This window comes from Hyla sarda, chromosome 3 (genome assembly GCF_029499605.1).
Source record: "Hyla sarda isolate aHylSar1 chromosome 3, aHylSar1.hap1, whole genome shotgun sequence".
Classification (NCBI taxonomy): domain Eukaryota; kingdom Metazoa; phylum Chordata; class Amphibia; order Anura; family Hylidae; genus Hyla; species Hyla sarda.
In genome coordinates, this window is record NC_079191.1 from 395,819,166 (window position 1) to 395,838,149 (window position 18,984).

The 18,984-nt window shown below is 40.0% G+C and overlaps 1 protein-coding gene across 10 annotated transcripts in view; it reads left to right on the forward strand.

Moving 5' to 3' along the window:
* The window catches only part of NRXN1 (neurexin 1), a 1,474,530-nt gene that overhangs the window by 854,198 nt on the left and 601,348 nt on the right, over positions 1-18,984 (forward strand). The window lies entirely within an intron of this gene.

Consider the following 18,984-nt stretch of genomic DNA (forward strand, 5'->3'; position numbering starts at 1 on the left):
TCTTCTTCTGGACTGCTTTTTCAGCCAGTCACTGACTAAGGAAGGACACTTCTGTGGCCAGTATGTGGCTGAGGAGGCAGTTTTTGCTGAGACAGTTCCTTTCAAAGGCAGAAAGAAGTGCGGAAAAGTGGAGAATGGATGACCTTAGACTAGCCAGGAGCTGTGTAGGATCCAGGGAGGCGAGTATTTATTTATTTATTTATTTTTACACCACAACCATCCATATTTAAAAAGCATTGTCCCTAGTCAACCCTCTTAAGTCAAAGTTCTTATATTCTACCCCAATATAACTCTCACACCTTGGAGTTCAGAAGGCTGATATTTGGAATGCTGTTCCAAAGCTAATAACAATAGTCAAGAATCCATGTTTAAGGTGACCCCATTATTTAACAAAACTTTTTTTCACAGAAGCATGTCACTTCTTGTTCTAATGATTGGTAGGATTCTGAAAACCCTAACGGTTCAGAACTTCTACATTTAATGCACCAAGTCTTACTGTTAATTCTGCTACATTGTTAAAGGGGTACTCCACTGGAAGACATTTTTTTTTTTTAAATCAACTGGTGCCAGAAAGTTAAACATAATCAACTGCTATTTGCTCCACAGGAAGTTATTTTCTTTTTGAATTTCCTTTCTGTCTGACCACAGTGCTCTCTGCAGACACCTCTGTCCATTTTAGGAACTGTCTAGAGTAGGTGCAAACCATAGAAAAGCTCTCCTGCTCTGGACAGTTCCTAAAATAAACAGAGGTGTCAGCAGAGAGCACTATGGTCAGACAGAAAAGAAATTCAAAAAGAAAAGAACTTCCTGTGGAGCAAATAGCAACTGATAAGTACAGGAAGGATTACAATTTTTAATAGAAGTAATTTACAAATGTGTTTAACTTTCTGGCATATTTTCCAGTGGAGTATCCCTTTAACTCCAAAAGTGGGCTTAGTCTCTTATGAATCAAAAGTAACTTTGATATTTCTGTTAACTATAGGATTTTGAATGAAAATAGGCTAAAAGTATCCAGCATAGACAGTAAATAATTTACAGCACATTCATTTTTTGTAGAAAATGAATTTGCTTTACAGTCAAATTCTTTGTTACATTAAGAAAAAAAAAAAGATGAAGTAACATATAGTATGAGGAGATGGAAAAGGTCACCAATTACAGGCAGGTACAAGGAAGGAAAATTAAACCATCGTAAAATTGAGGACAGAAAGAAGTCATGCAATAAAGGTCATAAATTGTAATTGAGTGTGTCAATCATAAATGACAAGAGTATAAAGTATGTACTGTAATCTATATTATTGTGGGCTATAATTTGTGCTAATAAGTACGCGTCAATGTATTTATATTCCACTATATTACTAAAAGAAGTTTCTTTTTTGGAAAAATTTGGTTTGTTAGAAGGGTCTCAAGGGGGAATAAATCATTACAGAGTTCCCTTTAAAGTCAATAGTTTTTCTTTATAATTACATAGCTCATACGGTTGAAAAAAGACCGGAGTCTATCAACCTATATCCCTATTGTGTCCCTACTGTGTTGATCCAGAGGAAGGCAAAAAACCCTTATGAGGCTGATGCCAATTGCCCCATCTCAAGGAAAAATGCTTATATGTACCATGTTCTACAGAATGAGAGGCACTGAGGCAGATATTTCCTATTGTGAATGTGCTGAAAAAAAGAAACAACCAACAGCACAGGAATAGGATTCAAAAAGTTTAAATAGAGTATACGGACCACCAGGCCATGTCAATAGTCTGCTGTGGTAAATCTACAAAAGTATCTCCTTTCATTCCACACCTGGCAATGCTTTGGTACAGCAACCTTCAATAAGAAAAACATTGCAAGGTGTGGAATGAAAAAATATACTAAAATTGGACATGCTTATGTTGATCTTATTTTTGTGGTTAGGCACAAAATGGCTTTGGTAAAAAAATGGGACGTGGCTTAAAGAGTACCTATCATCAAAATGTTTTAAATATTTTATAGCTTGTTCTATATAGATCAATTTTGTAATAGCATGTTATTAAAAAAAATGATTCCTTCTTTGTCTATTTTGATTTTGACTCTGTGGCCAATAGGAGTCCCTGGTTCAGTGATTTCGGACTCACGCTGGCCTGGCATTGAGTCCAAAATTGCAGACTCAGCGCAGCTCCCCGCCTGTCAATCAGACAGGTGGGAGCGAGCGCTGTGCACTTATCACTGCAGGGCACCGCAGCTCTGTCTTCCGACGTTCCTCCTCTCTGTATGGCAAGTGTAAAGCCAAACAGAGAGGAGACACAGAAGCTGCCATCCCTCCCCTGTACTCAGCCTGTATGCGTGCTCCTGAGGGGGAGCACCGCATGCAGGAAGAAGGGTTGAAGTAAGCCCCAGCCAGGCATCACATGACGTCACGCCTGCTGGGCCCCACCCACTTCTTCTGCTTGTACACAGCACCATACTGAGCTACAGAAGATGGAATAAGAAAGGTATTTATTTAAAAAAAGGTCAAGGATAGAGTAAATTAGAGTCGGGGACAGATGGGGAGTGGGATTAGGGAACGTGTAGTTGATGATAGGTACTCTTTTAGGTGCGACACCATGGGCACAGTTTTAGGCCAACGTGTACAATACTTTTCAGTAATAATGCAACAGATTTATCGAACAGCCTGAGATTCTTAGGGTATGTTCACACATTGGAAAACTTCTTGATGTATTTTATCTTCCAAACACATTTTTGACCTTAATCTGAAAAAAATGGATGCAAAATAAAAAATTGGCTGTATGTATGCATGTATACAATGAGATGAATTAGGAATTTTTTCATAGACTGTCTAGCCTGAGATTACATATGTGCCACATATTGTGCCACTATGTTCTTTGCCATAAATGAGGGCCCTAAATAAAAGACACCCCATATTAAAGGATTTATTCAGCAAATTAAACATAATCCCTAAAGAATAGGAGATGTGTCTGACCGCAGTGCATATAGCAAGAGGGGAGGGGTGTTCAACTGCTGGAACCCCAGTGATCTCCCAAACAGACCCATCTCTTACCTTGAAGGGCTCTGGCCCCCACCTTCTGAGACGAACTGATCTTCGATGGCCTGCTAATCCAATCACTGACAGCACTGATGTTGTGTCGGTGAGTGGCGAAGTGGGCCATCACTCCCGAAACCAGTCAATCTCAGGGTAAAAGACAGAACCCAGCGTGGGATCCATAGCAATTAGGCATCTGTCGCCTATCCTGTGGATAGGGAATTTTTTATTTTTTTATCAATTAACTCCTTTAACTTAAAGTTCTATTATAGAATTATAAAAAAATAAAAAATAAAAAAAATATTTGGTCTAAACTAGACAATAGGTCTAAGATTCATCAATATGTATTTTCTAAACCTGGGATATAAATAGTATCCCATAGTATAAACACTTGTTCCTGCCAATGAGGATTTGCCCTGACTATTATATATTTACTACATAGTGATCACAATTCACATCATCGATAAAAAAAGCCAATGAGACCAAGGAGCAGCTTCAGGATTTATTCTCCACTGACATTTAATACATTATATATTCTTCCTTTGGTTCACATGTGGGCCGCCTCTGAGTTTCATGGTTCAATGGGCAATATTGCCAATCAATATGATTAAATAACAGAAAGGAATTGAAAAGTCAACCCTTCATATGATTTACCATTGATTTTTTTCCCCGTTAACCATAGTGAAGCCACGTGCTTTGGTTGCACCGTTTGTCCAACTTTTCTATCTTTACTAGATTAGTGCCAGGGAAAAAAAATAATCCCAGTACCACACATTAATAGGATTCTGTAGTAGATTAGAAAGCCACTTGTCCATTTCTTCAAAGTGCAAACTCCATTTACTAAGTTCAATAATGAGTTTTCTGTGGATCAAATAGGGACCGCTCCGTATTGTGATTGAATTCCATGAAACTTCTTCTACCTCTCTGCAACGTTTTCCTTGACTTTTCTCATGATACTGATCTTTATCAGAGTCTTTATTTTTCCTGTTTGGTTTTTTCCTTCACATTTAATTCCATTGAGCTATCCCTATCATTTAATTGAGTTTTGTTTTTCTTTTTTTTAGGGATTTTTTTTTCTAAAAACTTCCCATTAGGATCTTTTCATTTCAGTTATCAGAACTAACTGGTGAAATGCTCACAAAACATCAGTCAAATTTATTATCATATTTATTGTATCATGTTTGGCTTAGAGGTGTTCTATCTAACAGCACGCTGCAAAAACTGACAATTCAGAGTAGTTTACAGTAATGTGATTGAGTCCAGTGATACAATAGAAAATAGAATTGCCAGTAAAACAATAACATAAATAAATCAATACTATGATTTACAGATGGAGCAGAACTCAGTGTCTCACTAACCCTTTGGAGCTGCAACAGTTCTAAATTATCATATAATACTGTACATTTGGCAGTGTAAATAGTAGTAAATATATGTGGACTTGAAGTATTGTGAGACATTACAGATGACAAACTTCCATCTGCTACATCTGTATAATGGGGATAAGTTTCTACCAACATTCTACTATACATTCTATTCTATGCAATACTCTGTTGGGAGCTGTTTATGATAAATTTGCCTATCTCTAACCAACATTTTTTTTTTTTTTTTTGAGTTCTTAATGAAATATGGATTGAAGCAAAGGTAGACATATCTCATAGATAAAATGTCTAATGCAGTCAGCAAAAGATAAGCAAACAATAGGTCAGGTTTTGGAGGGATAAACATACTGGGGGTAAAGCTAATGGGAGATCCACATACAACAGGTCAGATTTCTAGGAGATGCACATACTCTATATTAGGCTTAGAGGAGATGCACATACTCTAGGACAGGTCTATAGGAGATGCACATACTCTATATTAGGCTTAGAGGAGATGCACATACTCTAGGACAGGTCTATAGGAGATGCACATACTCTAGGTCAGGTTTATCGGAGATGCACATACTCTATATTAGGCTTAGAGGAGATGCACATACTCTATATTAGGCTTACAGGAGATGTACATACTCTAGGACAGGTTTATAGGAGATGAACATAATCTATATTAGGCTTATAGGAGATGTACCTACTCTAGGACAGGTTTATAGGAGATGAACATACTCTAGGTCAGGTTTATAGGAGATGTACATACTCTAGATCAGTTTCAAACTCAAATTATCTTGGGGCCACTGGAGGTAGCGGCTGGGTGAGGCCGGGTCACATGCGCCCCTTACATATAATGCCCCAATCATACACCCTCACATATAATGCCCCCATCATACGTCCCTCACATATAATGCCCCCATCATGTGCCCTTCACATATAATGCCCCATCATACGCCCCTCACATATAAAGCCACCATCATTAGCCCTTCACAGATAATGCCCCCATTATACACCCCTCACATATAATGCCACCATCATGCGCCCTTCACATATAATGCCCCATCATATGCCCCTCACATATAATGCCCCATCATACACCCCTCACATATAATGCCCCCATCATACGCCCCTCACATATAATGCCACCATCATACGCCCCTCACATATAATGCACGTCCCTCATCAGACTTGGCCGGCCGGCCAACTGGAGAAGGGGGGGGAGGAGGGCGGGGTAAGTGAAGGTAATGGGCTCTATTGGATGGGGCGGGGTTTTTTGTCACAAACGCAGATGATGCGCCCCCAGGGCTAAATGCCTGAAGAAGTCACCTGCCCAGCACCCGGAACTGCATGTTCCGGGCGTCGGGCAATACAAATTGCACATCCCTGGTGCGGGTGGCAAAATTTCCGCAAATGGCCTGCGGGCCGCGAGTTTGAGACCCCTGCTCTAGATCATGTTTATAGGAGATGCACATACTTTAGGTTAGGTTCTCAGGTTATGTAGATATTCTAGGTCAGGTTTATAGGAGATGCACATACTCTATGCCAGGTTTATAGGAACACCAAAGAAAAAACAAGGTATTCTGGGACACAAATTATTCAATCTTTATTGTTTAGCATAAAGGACATACATTTAAAATCATTTTAAAAAGAGATCACAAATTACCAAGATGGTCCTACAAGTACACAACCGGAGGTCCATAAATCAAGGGGTTAGTCCCCAAAATACCCATATATACAGATTGCTAAATAGCATACTTTACAATATCAGAGTGTCCCAAATAAAGGCTGCACCCAGTAAGGTCACAGCCCTATACATTTATACACATAACAAGAGGTTATTATCTTCACCTTCTAAGGACACACCAGGGCCTCCGTCACCTCAGGTTATGTAGATACTCTAGGTCAGGCTTATAGGAGATGCACATACTCTATGCCAGGTTTATAGGAGACACTCATACTCTAGGTCAGGTTTATAGGAGATAAATATACTCTAGATCATGTTTATAAGAGATGCACATACTCTAGGTTAGGTTCTCGGGTTATGTAGATATTCTAGGTCAGGTTTATAGGAGATGTACATACTCTAGGTCAGGTTAATAGGAGATGTATATACTCTAGGCCAGGTTTATAGGAGATGCACATACTCTTTGCCAGGTTTATAGGAGACACTCATACACTAGGTCAGGTTTATAGGAGATGTATATACTCTAGATCATGTTTATAGGAGATGCACATACTCTAGGTTAGGTTCACAGGTTATGTAGATACTCTAGGCCAGGTTTATAGCAGATGTACATACTCTAGGCCAGGTTTATAGGAGATGTAAATACTCTAGGCCAGGTTTATAGCAGATGCACATACTCTAGGCCAGGTTTATAGGAGATGTACATACTCTAGGCCAGGTTTATAGCAGATGCACATACTCTAGGCCAGGTTTATAGGAGATGTATATACTCTAGGCCAGGTTTATAGGAGATGCACATACTCTAGGCCAGGTTTATAGCAGATGCACATACTCTAGGCCAGGTTTATAGCAGATGCACATACTCTAGGCCAGGTTTATAGCAGATGCACATACTCTAGGCCAGGTTTATAGCAGATGCACATACTCTAGGCCAGGTTTATAGGAGATGTACATACTCTAGGTCAGGTTTATAGGAGATGCACATACTCTAGGCCAGGTTTATAGCAGATGCACATACTCTAGGCCAGGTTTATAGGAGATGTACATACTCTAGGCCAGGTTTATAGCAGATGCACATACTCTAGGCCAGGTTTATAGGAGATGCACATACTCTAGGCCAGGTTTATAGCAGATGCACATACTCTAGGCCAGGTTTATAGGAGATGTACATACTCTAGGTCAGGTTTATAGGAGATGCACATACTCTAGGCCAGGTTTATAGCAGATGCACATACTCTAGGCCAGGTTTATAGGAGATGTACATACTCTAGGCCAGGTTTATAGCAGATGCACATACTCTAGGCCAGGTTTATAGGAGATGTATATACTCTAGGCCAGGTTTATAGCAGATGCACATACTCTAGGCCAGGTTTATAAGAGATGTACATACTCTAGGTCAGGTTTATAGGAGAAGCACTTTTTCTGGATCAGATTTTTAGGAGATACACACATTCTAGGTCAGGTTTAGAAGGGATGCACATATTCTAGATCAGGTTTATAGGAGATGCACATACTCTAGGTTAGGTTCACAGGTTATGTAGATACTCTAGGCCAGGTTTATAGCAGATGTACATACTCTAGGCCAGGTTTATAGGAGATGTAAATACTCTAGGCCAGGTTTATAGCAGATGCACATACTCTAGGCCAGGTTTATAGGAGATGTACATACTCTAGGCCAGGTTTATAGCAGATGCACATACTCTAGGCCAGGTTTATAGGAGATGTATATACTCTAGGCCAGGTTTATAGGAGATGCACATACTCTAGGCCAGGTTTATAGCAGATGCACATACTCTAGGCCAGGTTTATAGCAGATGCACATACTCTAGGCCAGGTTTATAGCAGATGCACATACTCTAGGCCAGGTTTATAGGAGATGTACATACTCTAGGCCAGGTTTATAGCAGATGCACATACTCTAGGCCAGGTTTATAGGAGATGTATATACTCTAGGCCAGGTTTATAGGAGATGCACATACTCTAGGCCAGGTTTATAGCAGATGCACATACTCTAGGCCAGGTTTATAGCAGATGCACATACTCTAGGCCAGGTTTATAGGAGATGTACATGCTCTAGGTCAGGTTTATAGGAGATGCACATACTCTAGGCCAGGTTTATAGCAGATGCACATACTCTAGGCCAGGTTTATAGGAGATGTACATACTCTAGGCCAGGTTTATAGCAGATGTACATACTCTAGGCCAGGTTTATAGGAGATGCACATACTCTAGGCCAGGTTTATAGCAGATGCACATACTCTAGGCCAGGTTTATAGGAGATGTATATACTCTAGGCCAGGTTTATAGGAGATGCACATACTCTAGGCCAGGTTTATAGCAGATGCACATACTCTAGGCCAGGTTTATAGCAGATGCACATACTCTAGGCCAGGTTTATAGGAGATGTACATACTCTAGGTCAGGTTTATAGGAGATGCACATACTCTAGGCCAGGTTTATAGCAGATGCACATACTCTAGGCCAGGTTTATAGGAGATGTACATACTCTAGGCCAGGTTTATAGCAGATGCACATACTCTAGGCCAGGTTTATAGGAGATGCACATACTCTAGGCCAGGTTTATAGCAGATGCACATACTCTAGGCCAGGTTTATAGGAGATGTACATACTCTAGGTCAGGTTTATAGGAGATGCACATACTCTAGGCCAGGTTTATAGCAGATGCACATACTCTAGGCCAGGTTTATAGGAGATGTACATACTCTAGGCCAGGTTTATAGCAGATGCACATACTCTAGGCCAGGTTTATAGGAGATGTATATACTCTAGGCCAGGTTTATAGCAGATGCACATACTCTAGGCCAGGTTTATAGGAGATGTACATACTCTAGGTCAGGTTTATAGGAGAAGCACTTTTTCTGGATCAGATTTTTAGGAGATACACACATTCTAGGTCAGGTTTAGAAGGGATGCACATATTCTAGATCAGGTTTATAGGAGATGGACATACAATAGGTCATGTTTATAAAAAGAGGCAGGTTTATAGAAGATGCCCACACAACAGATTAGGTTTACAGGAGATGCTCATACAACACTTCATGTTTATAGAAGATGCACAAAAAGCAGGTCAAGCTTATGGGAGATGCATGTATAACAGGTCAAGCTTACGAGAGATGCACATACAACAGGTCAGGCTTATGACAACAGGTCAGGTTTATGGGAGATGCATGTATAACATGTTAAGCTTATATTATTCTCATACTAGATGACAAGTTTATCGGAAAAGCTCATACAATATGTCATAAAACATTTAAAAATGACGGGAGATACATATGAAGCAGATCAAGTTTACAGGAGATGCCGATAGAACTCGTCATGCTTACAGGAGAGGCCCATACAATGTGTTAAGCTTATGGGAGATTCACATCCCTACACGGAATCGGATGTGTTGTGTTTTGAAGTTGAATCATACAATAAAAATGAATTGTATTCTTATTTCCTTCTTTTTCGTTCACTGCAGTGTATATACTTAAAAGTGAAGGATATAACACTGTGCACCCGAAGAGGATTGCATTATAAATCTCTATCTTTTTATTGTAACTAAAGGCTAAGACTCTAAAGAATAGAGTTAATCTTTCAGATGACCCTAAATCTATAGATTTTCTACCTGAGTGGATTCCTATTGCCCCCACTGATCTCTGTCTATGAGATAAAAATAAACCCGCATGCAGTTCTTTTTTCCGTACATAAAGCCTTCACATGTCTTCTGCTAAAGCTCCTCTGTACCTGTCAAGGAAAGAGAATAAGACAAGTAGAAGACATCTGAAGCCTTATATATAATTCCACACATTGCGCCATAGCTGTAACTATTGATGTTTAACCCCGTAAGAACACGGTCTAGTTTGGTCCTCAATGACGCTGCATTATTCCTTGTTTTTTCATCAAATAACCCCTAAATACCCCCACCCCCCACTACAATGGTGTCTCATGATGGCTTCTTTTTTTCTTGCAAGACAATACAATTTTGGGGTACATGTAGTGAATACACTTTGGCAATGACTAGGACAACGGTGAGAAAAAAAAAGCAGCAATAAAGTTACAATATTGGTGATGTAACGTTATTGGGGTAGATTTATCAAGACCTGTGCAGTGTAAAAGTTGACTAGTTGCCCATAGCAACCAATCAGATCACTTCTTTCATTTTCCAGAGGCCCTTTTTTTTTTTTTTAAATGAAAGAAGCGATCTGATTGGTTGCTATGTTGCTATGTAGCTATTGCTCTGTTGCTATGGGCAACTGCACCACTCTTCCTTTACCCTGGTTTTGATAAATCTCCCTCTATATTTTTATAATGTTTTCCTACGTTTGCGCAATAGAAAATACTTTATTTATTAATAATTAATTTTGTGTAATTCCAAAAATGTAACCCCTAAATTTATCTCCTAGAGCAGTGGTCTTCAACCTGCGGACCTCCAGATGTTGCAAAACTACAATTCCAAGCATGCCGGCTGAGTTGTAGTTTTGCAACATCTGGAGGTCCACAGGTTGGAGACCACTGTCCTAGAGTTTTACCCCTAATTTATCCCCTAAAGCAGTGTTTCCCAAACCAATGTGCTTCCAGTTGTTGCAAAACTACAACTCCCAGCATGCCCGGACAGCCTTTGGCTGTCCGGGCATGCTGTGAATTGTAGTTTTGCAATAGCTGGAGGCACACTGGTTGGAAAACACTGCCCTGGAAGAAACCATGTGCATAGACAGGACATTGGGGAAGATTTATCAAAACCTGTCCAGAGGAAAAGTTACCCAGTTGCCCATAGCAACCAATCAGATCGCTTCTTTCATTTTTAATTAACCTCTGGACAGGTATTGATAAATCTCCCCCATTGACTTTAAAGGGGTACTCCAGAGGGGGGGGGGGGGACACTGGTGCCAGAAAATTAAACAGTTTGCAATCCAATACTTATCAGCTGCTGTATGCTCCACAGGAGGTTGTGTAGTTTTTTTCCAGTCTGACCACAGTGCTCTCTGCTGACACCTCTGTCCATGTCAGGTACTGTCCAGAGCATAAGCAAATCCCTAAAGCAAACCCTCTCCTGCTCTGGACAGTTCCTGACATGGACAGAGGTGTCAGCAGAGAGCACTGGAAAGAACTACTCAACTTCCTCTGTAGTATACAGCAGCTGATAAGTACTGGAAGGGTTAGGATTTTTAAATAGAAGTAATTTAGAAATCTGTATAACTTTCTGGCACCAGTTGATTTAGAAACATTTTTCCTGGAATACCCCTATAATGAAAACTATTTAATGCTTGATTCTTCAGGAGGATTTAGATTTAGCAGTTGGCTGTCCGAGCATGCTGGGAGTTGTAGTTTTGCAACAGCTGCAGGCACACTGGTTGGGAAACACTGGGTTAGACCCTAGTTAGGGAAAAGGTAATCGAAGGACAAAGTGAATTCTCGAAATGTACAACATGTTCTGTAACCACAGGAAGAAATGTAATTCGAGTTCAACAAGGGCTCAGGAATATTTGACAAATGATGCACATTCTTCCACTATTTGTTACATTACCATGTGTCCTAGAATCATATAAAAGCTGTTATTTCCTTCTGCCATTTTCTCCTAATGGTTATAATTAAGCCGGCCCAACTTTTTTTTTTTTTTTTTCCCCCCACGTAATTATACCAATGAACCATTATTATTATTTAAAATGTTAGATCTCCAAAATCATAAACACCCGACTTCACAAAGAGATCTCATAGAGGCAGATGTTGTGCATTAAACAAGCTGCTCCTTAACAGTTATTTCAGAGGGAATCTATTTTTTATGCTCTTCTGACAGTGTCGCAGCATGGTGATAGCAACACTAAGCGGCTTTTTCCAATATTTTTTTTTTTTTTTTATTTTTTTTTTTTTAGTGGTTGGCTAATTTAAAAAGCTTACTCCAAAGATGAAACAAGATAATTAGTTTAATTAAAGTCATGAGTTTCTGAAATTTACTATTCATGCACATGTATTTTTCATTGAGGAATAAACATAAGTTCACTGTGGTCCAAGACTGGATCCCAGAATGGTTTTATGTAAATATTGCTGCCTACATGCCTTATAGATGAGAAAAGTTGTGTGACATTTTTATTTAATTATTTATTAAAGACAGAATATAATCAGGATGAGATAAAATATCATAATTAATACACTATATATATATATATATATATATATATATACATTTTATATATATATATATATATATATATATATATATATATATATATTAAAAGCCAATATGGTATAGCATAGTACAGTGATCTCCAACCTGCGGACCTCCAGATGTTGCAAAACTACAACTCCCAGCATGCCCGGACAGCCAATGGCTGTCCGGGCATGTTGGGAGTTGTAGTTTTGCAACATCTGGAGGTCCGCAGGTTGAAGACCACTGGCATAGTATATTAATCAAGTCTTCTAACAGTTTTACATTAGTATTACATTGGATACTAGGGTCCTCGGAGACACTAGGTTCTCGCAGACACAAGGTCAATGGTTAAAGGGGTTATCCAGGATAACAAATAATATAACTACAAACAGCACCACTCTTGTGCTCAGGTAGTGTGTGGTATTGCAGTTTTCAGTTTCTTTAAATTGAATAGAGCCAGGTTGTAATACCTGACACAACCTAGGGTCAGGCATGGAACTGATTCTGGATGAAAGCAACTATGTTTTTGCTTATTCTTAAAGGGGTACTCCGGCGCTAAGACATCTTATCCCCTATCCTGCCGCTGGGGACCCCCGTGATCTTCCACGCCACACCCCGTTAGAATCAACCCCGGAGTGTCACTATGCTCCATCCCTATGATCACCAGTAATCACCAGTAATCAGACCCGGAGCGAGCACGCGGCGTGGAAGATCACGGGGGTCCCCAGCGGGTGCAGCGTGGAAGATCACGGGGGTCCCCAGCGGGTGCGGCGTGGAAGATCACGGGGGTCCCCTTTAAACGAAAACACTGGTCAAAAATGTTATTCTATCAGTGGCATTAACAGAGTAAGGCTAAACGGCCTGTTTGTCTGCCATTCACCCAGATCCAGTCCTGGCGGATCTGCCATTTCATGCAGGGGTTTGTGTGTGAAGCAAAAGTCACTTTCTTTATGTAAATCTATTATACCCTGACTTACATAAAAAAGTGACCTGTTTCATACACAAACCCCTTTGCTAAACAGCTGGTCACAAGGCAGTGGGTGAATAGCGGGGAAAGGGAGCCACATGGTGAGATGGCTGTCTAGCCTCACCCTGTTAATGCCCCTGATAGAATTTACAGCTGCTTTGTTCGCCACCAAACAGCACCACCTTTTTACTATTTTAGGCTGTGCCTTTTATTACATTTCCACCTGAAATTAGTTTTCTGGGGTGAACCTTTTTTTCCAGAAATGTCCCGAAGTTCTGCCAAAATAAAAAAAACAACCCATACTCACCTGCTCTCATCCCCCACTACTGCTGTTCCGATAATACCTAGTCCCTAGTTATCACTTTCTTTCTGTTTCAAATGATGCCCCAACCCTGCAGGTTGCGCATCACTATGACCTATCTCTCAACAGAAAGAGCTTGTAGGTGCATGCCCCATTGTGACCGTTCACGTGACAGTGTGTTGATATGGTTGAAGTATGTGAATTGTCACTGCCACTTAGTTCTCTGTAGGAAGAGCACCAAAGTTCTAGCCATTGACAAATGAGCAGTGATGATAAACGCCTGGACAGTTTATGAGCATCTATGCATTTTTCTCATTAAGAACATGAGCCATGGTGACCCAGTTGATGTTCTAGACCACAGCACACAATGCACCGAAAATAATGGCACAAATAGTTAGGGAATGGAGTTAATTAGAAAAAAGAAATAATTCATAAATCCGTGGCTCCACTCCCTCATGACAGCCAACATTTTTGATGGCAAGCCATGCAGAGTGTAGGAGTGGACACAGGCCTGGTTGACCTGATCTCTTTTGCTAATGTGATGTTCTTTTCAGGACTCTTCTTTTCAGGTGATTGGATTGTTCCACGTTTTCCCTATGTTATGCATTTTGCTTCTTCCTACGCAAAACTGTTGAGTTTTCCAGACCTCAAATCCACCACATTTTCCATGGAAACTTAAGTAAATATAACACACCCCTTTTGCTGGGAATATGCCCCTTTTGTCAGGGTCACTTATTTTGCCAGGGACACCCCCCCCCCCCTTTTTTTTTTTTTTTTTTTAAATAGAGTCATGATCGGATTAGAACTTTCTTTTTTGGGTGCAAATTTTTAAGCACATGACGTGTGCCTAAATTCAGCCTCAACCCCCCCCACAAAAAAAAAAAAAAAACAGAAACATATTAGTAAATAATCCCCATTGTGTGTTCTTAGCCTTCTATTTCTACACCAGTTTTTTCCAGTGTCGTAGTTACAAAACTCCAACTCCCAGCATGCCCCAACAGCCTGTCCGGGCATGCTAGGAGTTGGAGTTTTGCAATAACTGGAGCCACATTGGTTGGGGAACACGGTGCTAGACTTTTGCCCGCCTCAGAAGAACGTATCTTCTGAACAGGTATAACAAAAATAAGGTAGCATACGTAATATGGAAAACAAACCATGTAGAGTAAATAAATGCAGAATCAAAGCAAAACATTTAACAGAAGGAAGAGAAATGAAATTTTCAGAAAATATTGTACCAGAAATTTACATGAACCAGATCCGCTTATACCTGGCAGAAAAGTAAATCAGCAATATGCCAATTTACTTTACTCTTCCCAGTTGGCAGTAAAATAAATGTTTTTGGATCAGCTAATTTAGTTGCGTTGATCATTATGTGCCACGTTAGTTTTAAGAATTTAATGTGCCTTTTTGTGCAAGGAAAAACACATTCACCCACACGTTAACACTTCCTACACAGCAATCTATTAAAAGAGTCTCAAAACTGAATGCATGACAAGTTTCCGAAAGCTATGTGAAAGTAGACAGAGGTTTCCATATTAGATCATGCTTAAAGTCTATCTCTTCACTGTCGACACCAACGTACCTGGAAAATGAATGTACCATTGAAAACACTAGAGCCGATACATGATATGTAAAGATCAAGAAGAACATACTCTTCTTAGTCCAATTCACCTACTTAAAGTGGGGGGAAAAATTATATATATATATATATATATATATATATATATATATATATATATATATATATTATAATTTTTTTTTTTCCAAATCAACTGGTGCCAGAAAGCTAAATGGATTTGTAAATTACTTCTATTAAAATATCTTAACCCTTCCAGTGCTTATAAGCTGCTGTATAGTACAGAGGAAGTTGAGTTGTACTTTTCTGTCTGATCACAGTGTTCTCTACCGACACCTCTGTCCATTTCAGGAACTGTCCAGAGCAGGAGAGGTTTGCTAGGGGGATTTGATCCTACTCTGGACAGTTCCTAAAATGGACAGAGGTGTCAGCAGAGAGCATTGTGGTCAGAAACAGTTTGGAGACCACTGGTTAATGCAAATATTTTACAGCCCTACATACTCATATAAGCACAACTGTATGGTGACAACCATTTTTCTATGCATGGCGCTTGTTATTGTGCATTTGAAGCCACTATGTAGCCTGGGTCTAAAACTCTAAGAAGCAAATGTATCATCACTTTTAGGTGTCATTAAAAAAAACATTTTTTTTTTGCTCATCCTGCTCAATGTTTGCACCAAAATTTGCACAATTTATTTTTATTTTTTGCACAGATTAGCGATTGCTCAAAAGTATGTGAACTTTTTCACTAATACCTGCTAAAAAGAACCATTGGCAGTTTTCCTCCAAGGGGATAAAGAAAAGTTGTTTGCTCATTTGGTTTATAGGATACATTTATAGGGGGAAGCTTTATTTTTAGGGAGCACAAATTTGTTGTTAAAGGGGTTCTCCACTGGCCAATGCTCAAAAGTAAATGTCACGAAGGCTGTTTTCGCGCTGCTGACTTGGCCACTCCCCTTGTGACATCGCAACCACGCCCCCTCAATGCAAGTCTATGGGAGGGGAGTGACTTGCATTGAGGGGACGTGGTTGTGATGTCACAAGGGAGCGTGGCCAACCTTCACAGCGTGAAAACAGCCTTCGCAACATTTACTTTTGAACGCTGGCCAGTGGAGAACCACCACTCCCAGGTCTATGTTCAGCCATTCTTAAACTTCTGATCAGCTGAAGGCAGCAGGTGTACAGTCTGGGTCGCCATCTTGAGACCACAGGTCAGACCTCCAATAATGATACACGTTTTTTAAGTGTTGGAATACCCCTTTAAGGACCCCTAAGCACTGTATACCCTACTGTTCAGTATATCTTCAATATAGTATCATTCTAGGAACTCTTCTTACAAGCTCCCCTGGTGGTTATTGTTACAGATGGACATCATTTTATTGTCTACATATATGATTATATAAAGGAAAAAAGGAAATATAAAGTGTTAATGTAAAAATAACATCCAGCCCCTATAAAGGTGTATTATTCAATAATTCAACATGTTCACCTCATATAGATTACAAAAAAAACAATAAAAATAATGTTCACCACGCCGCTCATGTACTTCCTATCCACTGTTGTTTGTGTTGTTGTGTCTCTACATGAAATGAATATTTATCCGCTGGCAGATATCCCTAATCCCTATTCCCATATCGGAGCACTGCTGGGGATACTAGACACCCCTGATTAAACACAACAACACTGCCTAACATTTCACACAGTAATGGGGAAATGCTCAATGTCTATTTAATAGAAACTTTCCCAGCCGTTTACGTCCCCGATGTCTTTTAAAATTCTTTTTTATATCTCCACTTCCGAGTGGAGAAATAAAATGACAAGCGTGCCTCGTGGATACTTCATTAAAACAGGAGACGGGATGTGTTTCTTCCGTAATTGATTGAAAAGGTCATCGGTGACCTTAATACGGGTTATGGTCTTAATTGAACCAGTCACTGTAAGTGGAAATTGGAGTGGGGGGTAATGTGTGTTAAGGAGCGTAGAATACACACTATCTAAACATGACAAATGGCTAGTCAGGGTGCAACCATGCATTCACTTTGCTAATGCATTCATTTCCAATCAAGAAAAAAACTTTTAATTTGCCTTCATTACATATCATCAGCTCAATTAACCTTTAGATTTGCAGTAAAATGCTCGCAAATTGCCATTTTCTCGTTTTGTCTTGGTTTGAGCCTCTTCAGCGTCACTTGTCATTTGTTTATCTCATGTATCATTTCTTTATTTAAAGGCTTGCATGTTATTTATAAATGTATTTGTTTGTTTATTTGTTGCTTCTTTTCTTCACTTTGGTTACTGTATGCTCGCTTCCATTTTATTATTGCTTACTAACATTCTTATATTTTGCTTTTTTTTGGCCATTATTTCGTCTTCAAAAAGTTGCATTGATGAAAGCTGACTTGCAAGGTAGACTGCAATGTGTATTTATCCCAAGACTGAAAACCCAATGCACATGATGATGCCTTGAACTATCCTTACATTTGTGCATTCTAGTGTCTCCTTTTCTATAGACTCTTCCCCTCTCTTCCTTTATAAAACGTCTGAATACGATCCCTCCTATTTAGCATATATTTTGCATAAGTGCTTTCAGTCTTGACAATACGTGTATAGTGACTGCTCTATTGCTTGGATCATCCCCTTCTGGTTTCTGTACTTTGCAATGATTCAGCTTAGAGGTAGCATAGACCTGTGTGTCTCCAGTGGGCATGCCAACATATTAATACACCAGAAAACAAAACAACACATGGGATCAGGAAAGCATGCAAATCAATACTTGCCAACATCCAATAAAAGCATTCTCTGTTTCAGTTAAAGATAATATGATCCAAAAATGCATATACCTTTTCTTTAACACAGACTGTTATTTTGTCTAGAAGACAAAATTTCACAAAAATAGCAAAAATTTGCCCCATTAATCCATAGTAGATATTTGTAAGCTGTATGTGTGTTCAGTCCATTTCGGCCATCTTTGCTATATACACAGATGCCCAGCCCAGATGAGCATGCCTCTGGCAGACACATGACAGGTATGTTTTAAAGGGGTACTCTGCCCCTAGACATCTTATCCCCTATCCAAAGGATCTCGCCTGCTGAACCCCAGACATCCAGTGCACAGAGTGAACTTCGCTCAGTGCCAGATGACTGGCGATGCGGGGTGGAGACTCTTGATGTCACGGGCACGCCCCGCTCGTGACATCACGGCCATTCTCCCTCAATGCAAATCTATGGGAGGGGGCGTGATGCCCGTCATGTCCCCTCCCATAGACTTGCATTGAGGGGGCGTGGCCGTGAAAACTCAAGCGGGGCGCGGCCGTGATGTCCCGAACCTTCGGCGTTGAACCCAATCATCCTAGGATGATCATAGGAGGTCCCAGCGGCTGGACCCCTGTGATCATACATCTTATCCTCTATCCTTTGGATAGGGGATAAGATGTCTAGGGGCGGAGTACCCCTTTAATCTTAACATTTGCTATGGGGAACAATTTAAAGGCTCCCATACACACATTAATGTCTTTTTTGTCTACTTTTTTCCTGTGTTGACTAACTTAAATTATTTTTCTGGAAAACATTTCTTGATGTCCTCTCCTCGGTATAGGCCATCAATATCTGATTGGTGGTGCAAAAACTAGCAGCCAGCATACATAATGCACAGAGCAGAAAGCATACAAGTGCAGTGCAATGTATTGTGGCTATGCTGGGTTACTGCAGTTCAGCTCCTGTTGAAGTGATTGGGAGCTGAGCTGAACTAAGCCAGCACAGCCATTGCATTATCAACTATTTCCTCTACTGTGGATACTGGGAAGAGTGGCTCCAATAATCAGTAGATCAGCAGAGATGTCGGGTGTAAGACCCCTCACCGATCAGATATCGATGGCCTATCCTGAGAATAGGCCATCAATTAAGAAGTCCCAGAAAACTAATTTAAGACTCAATCTCAC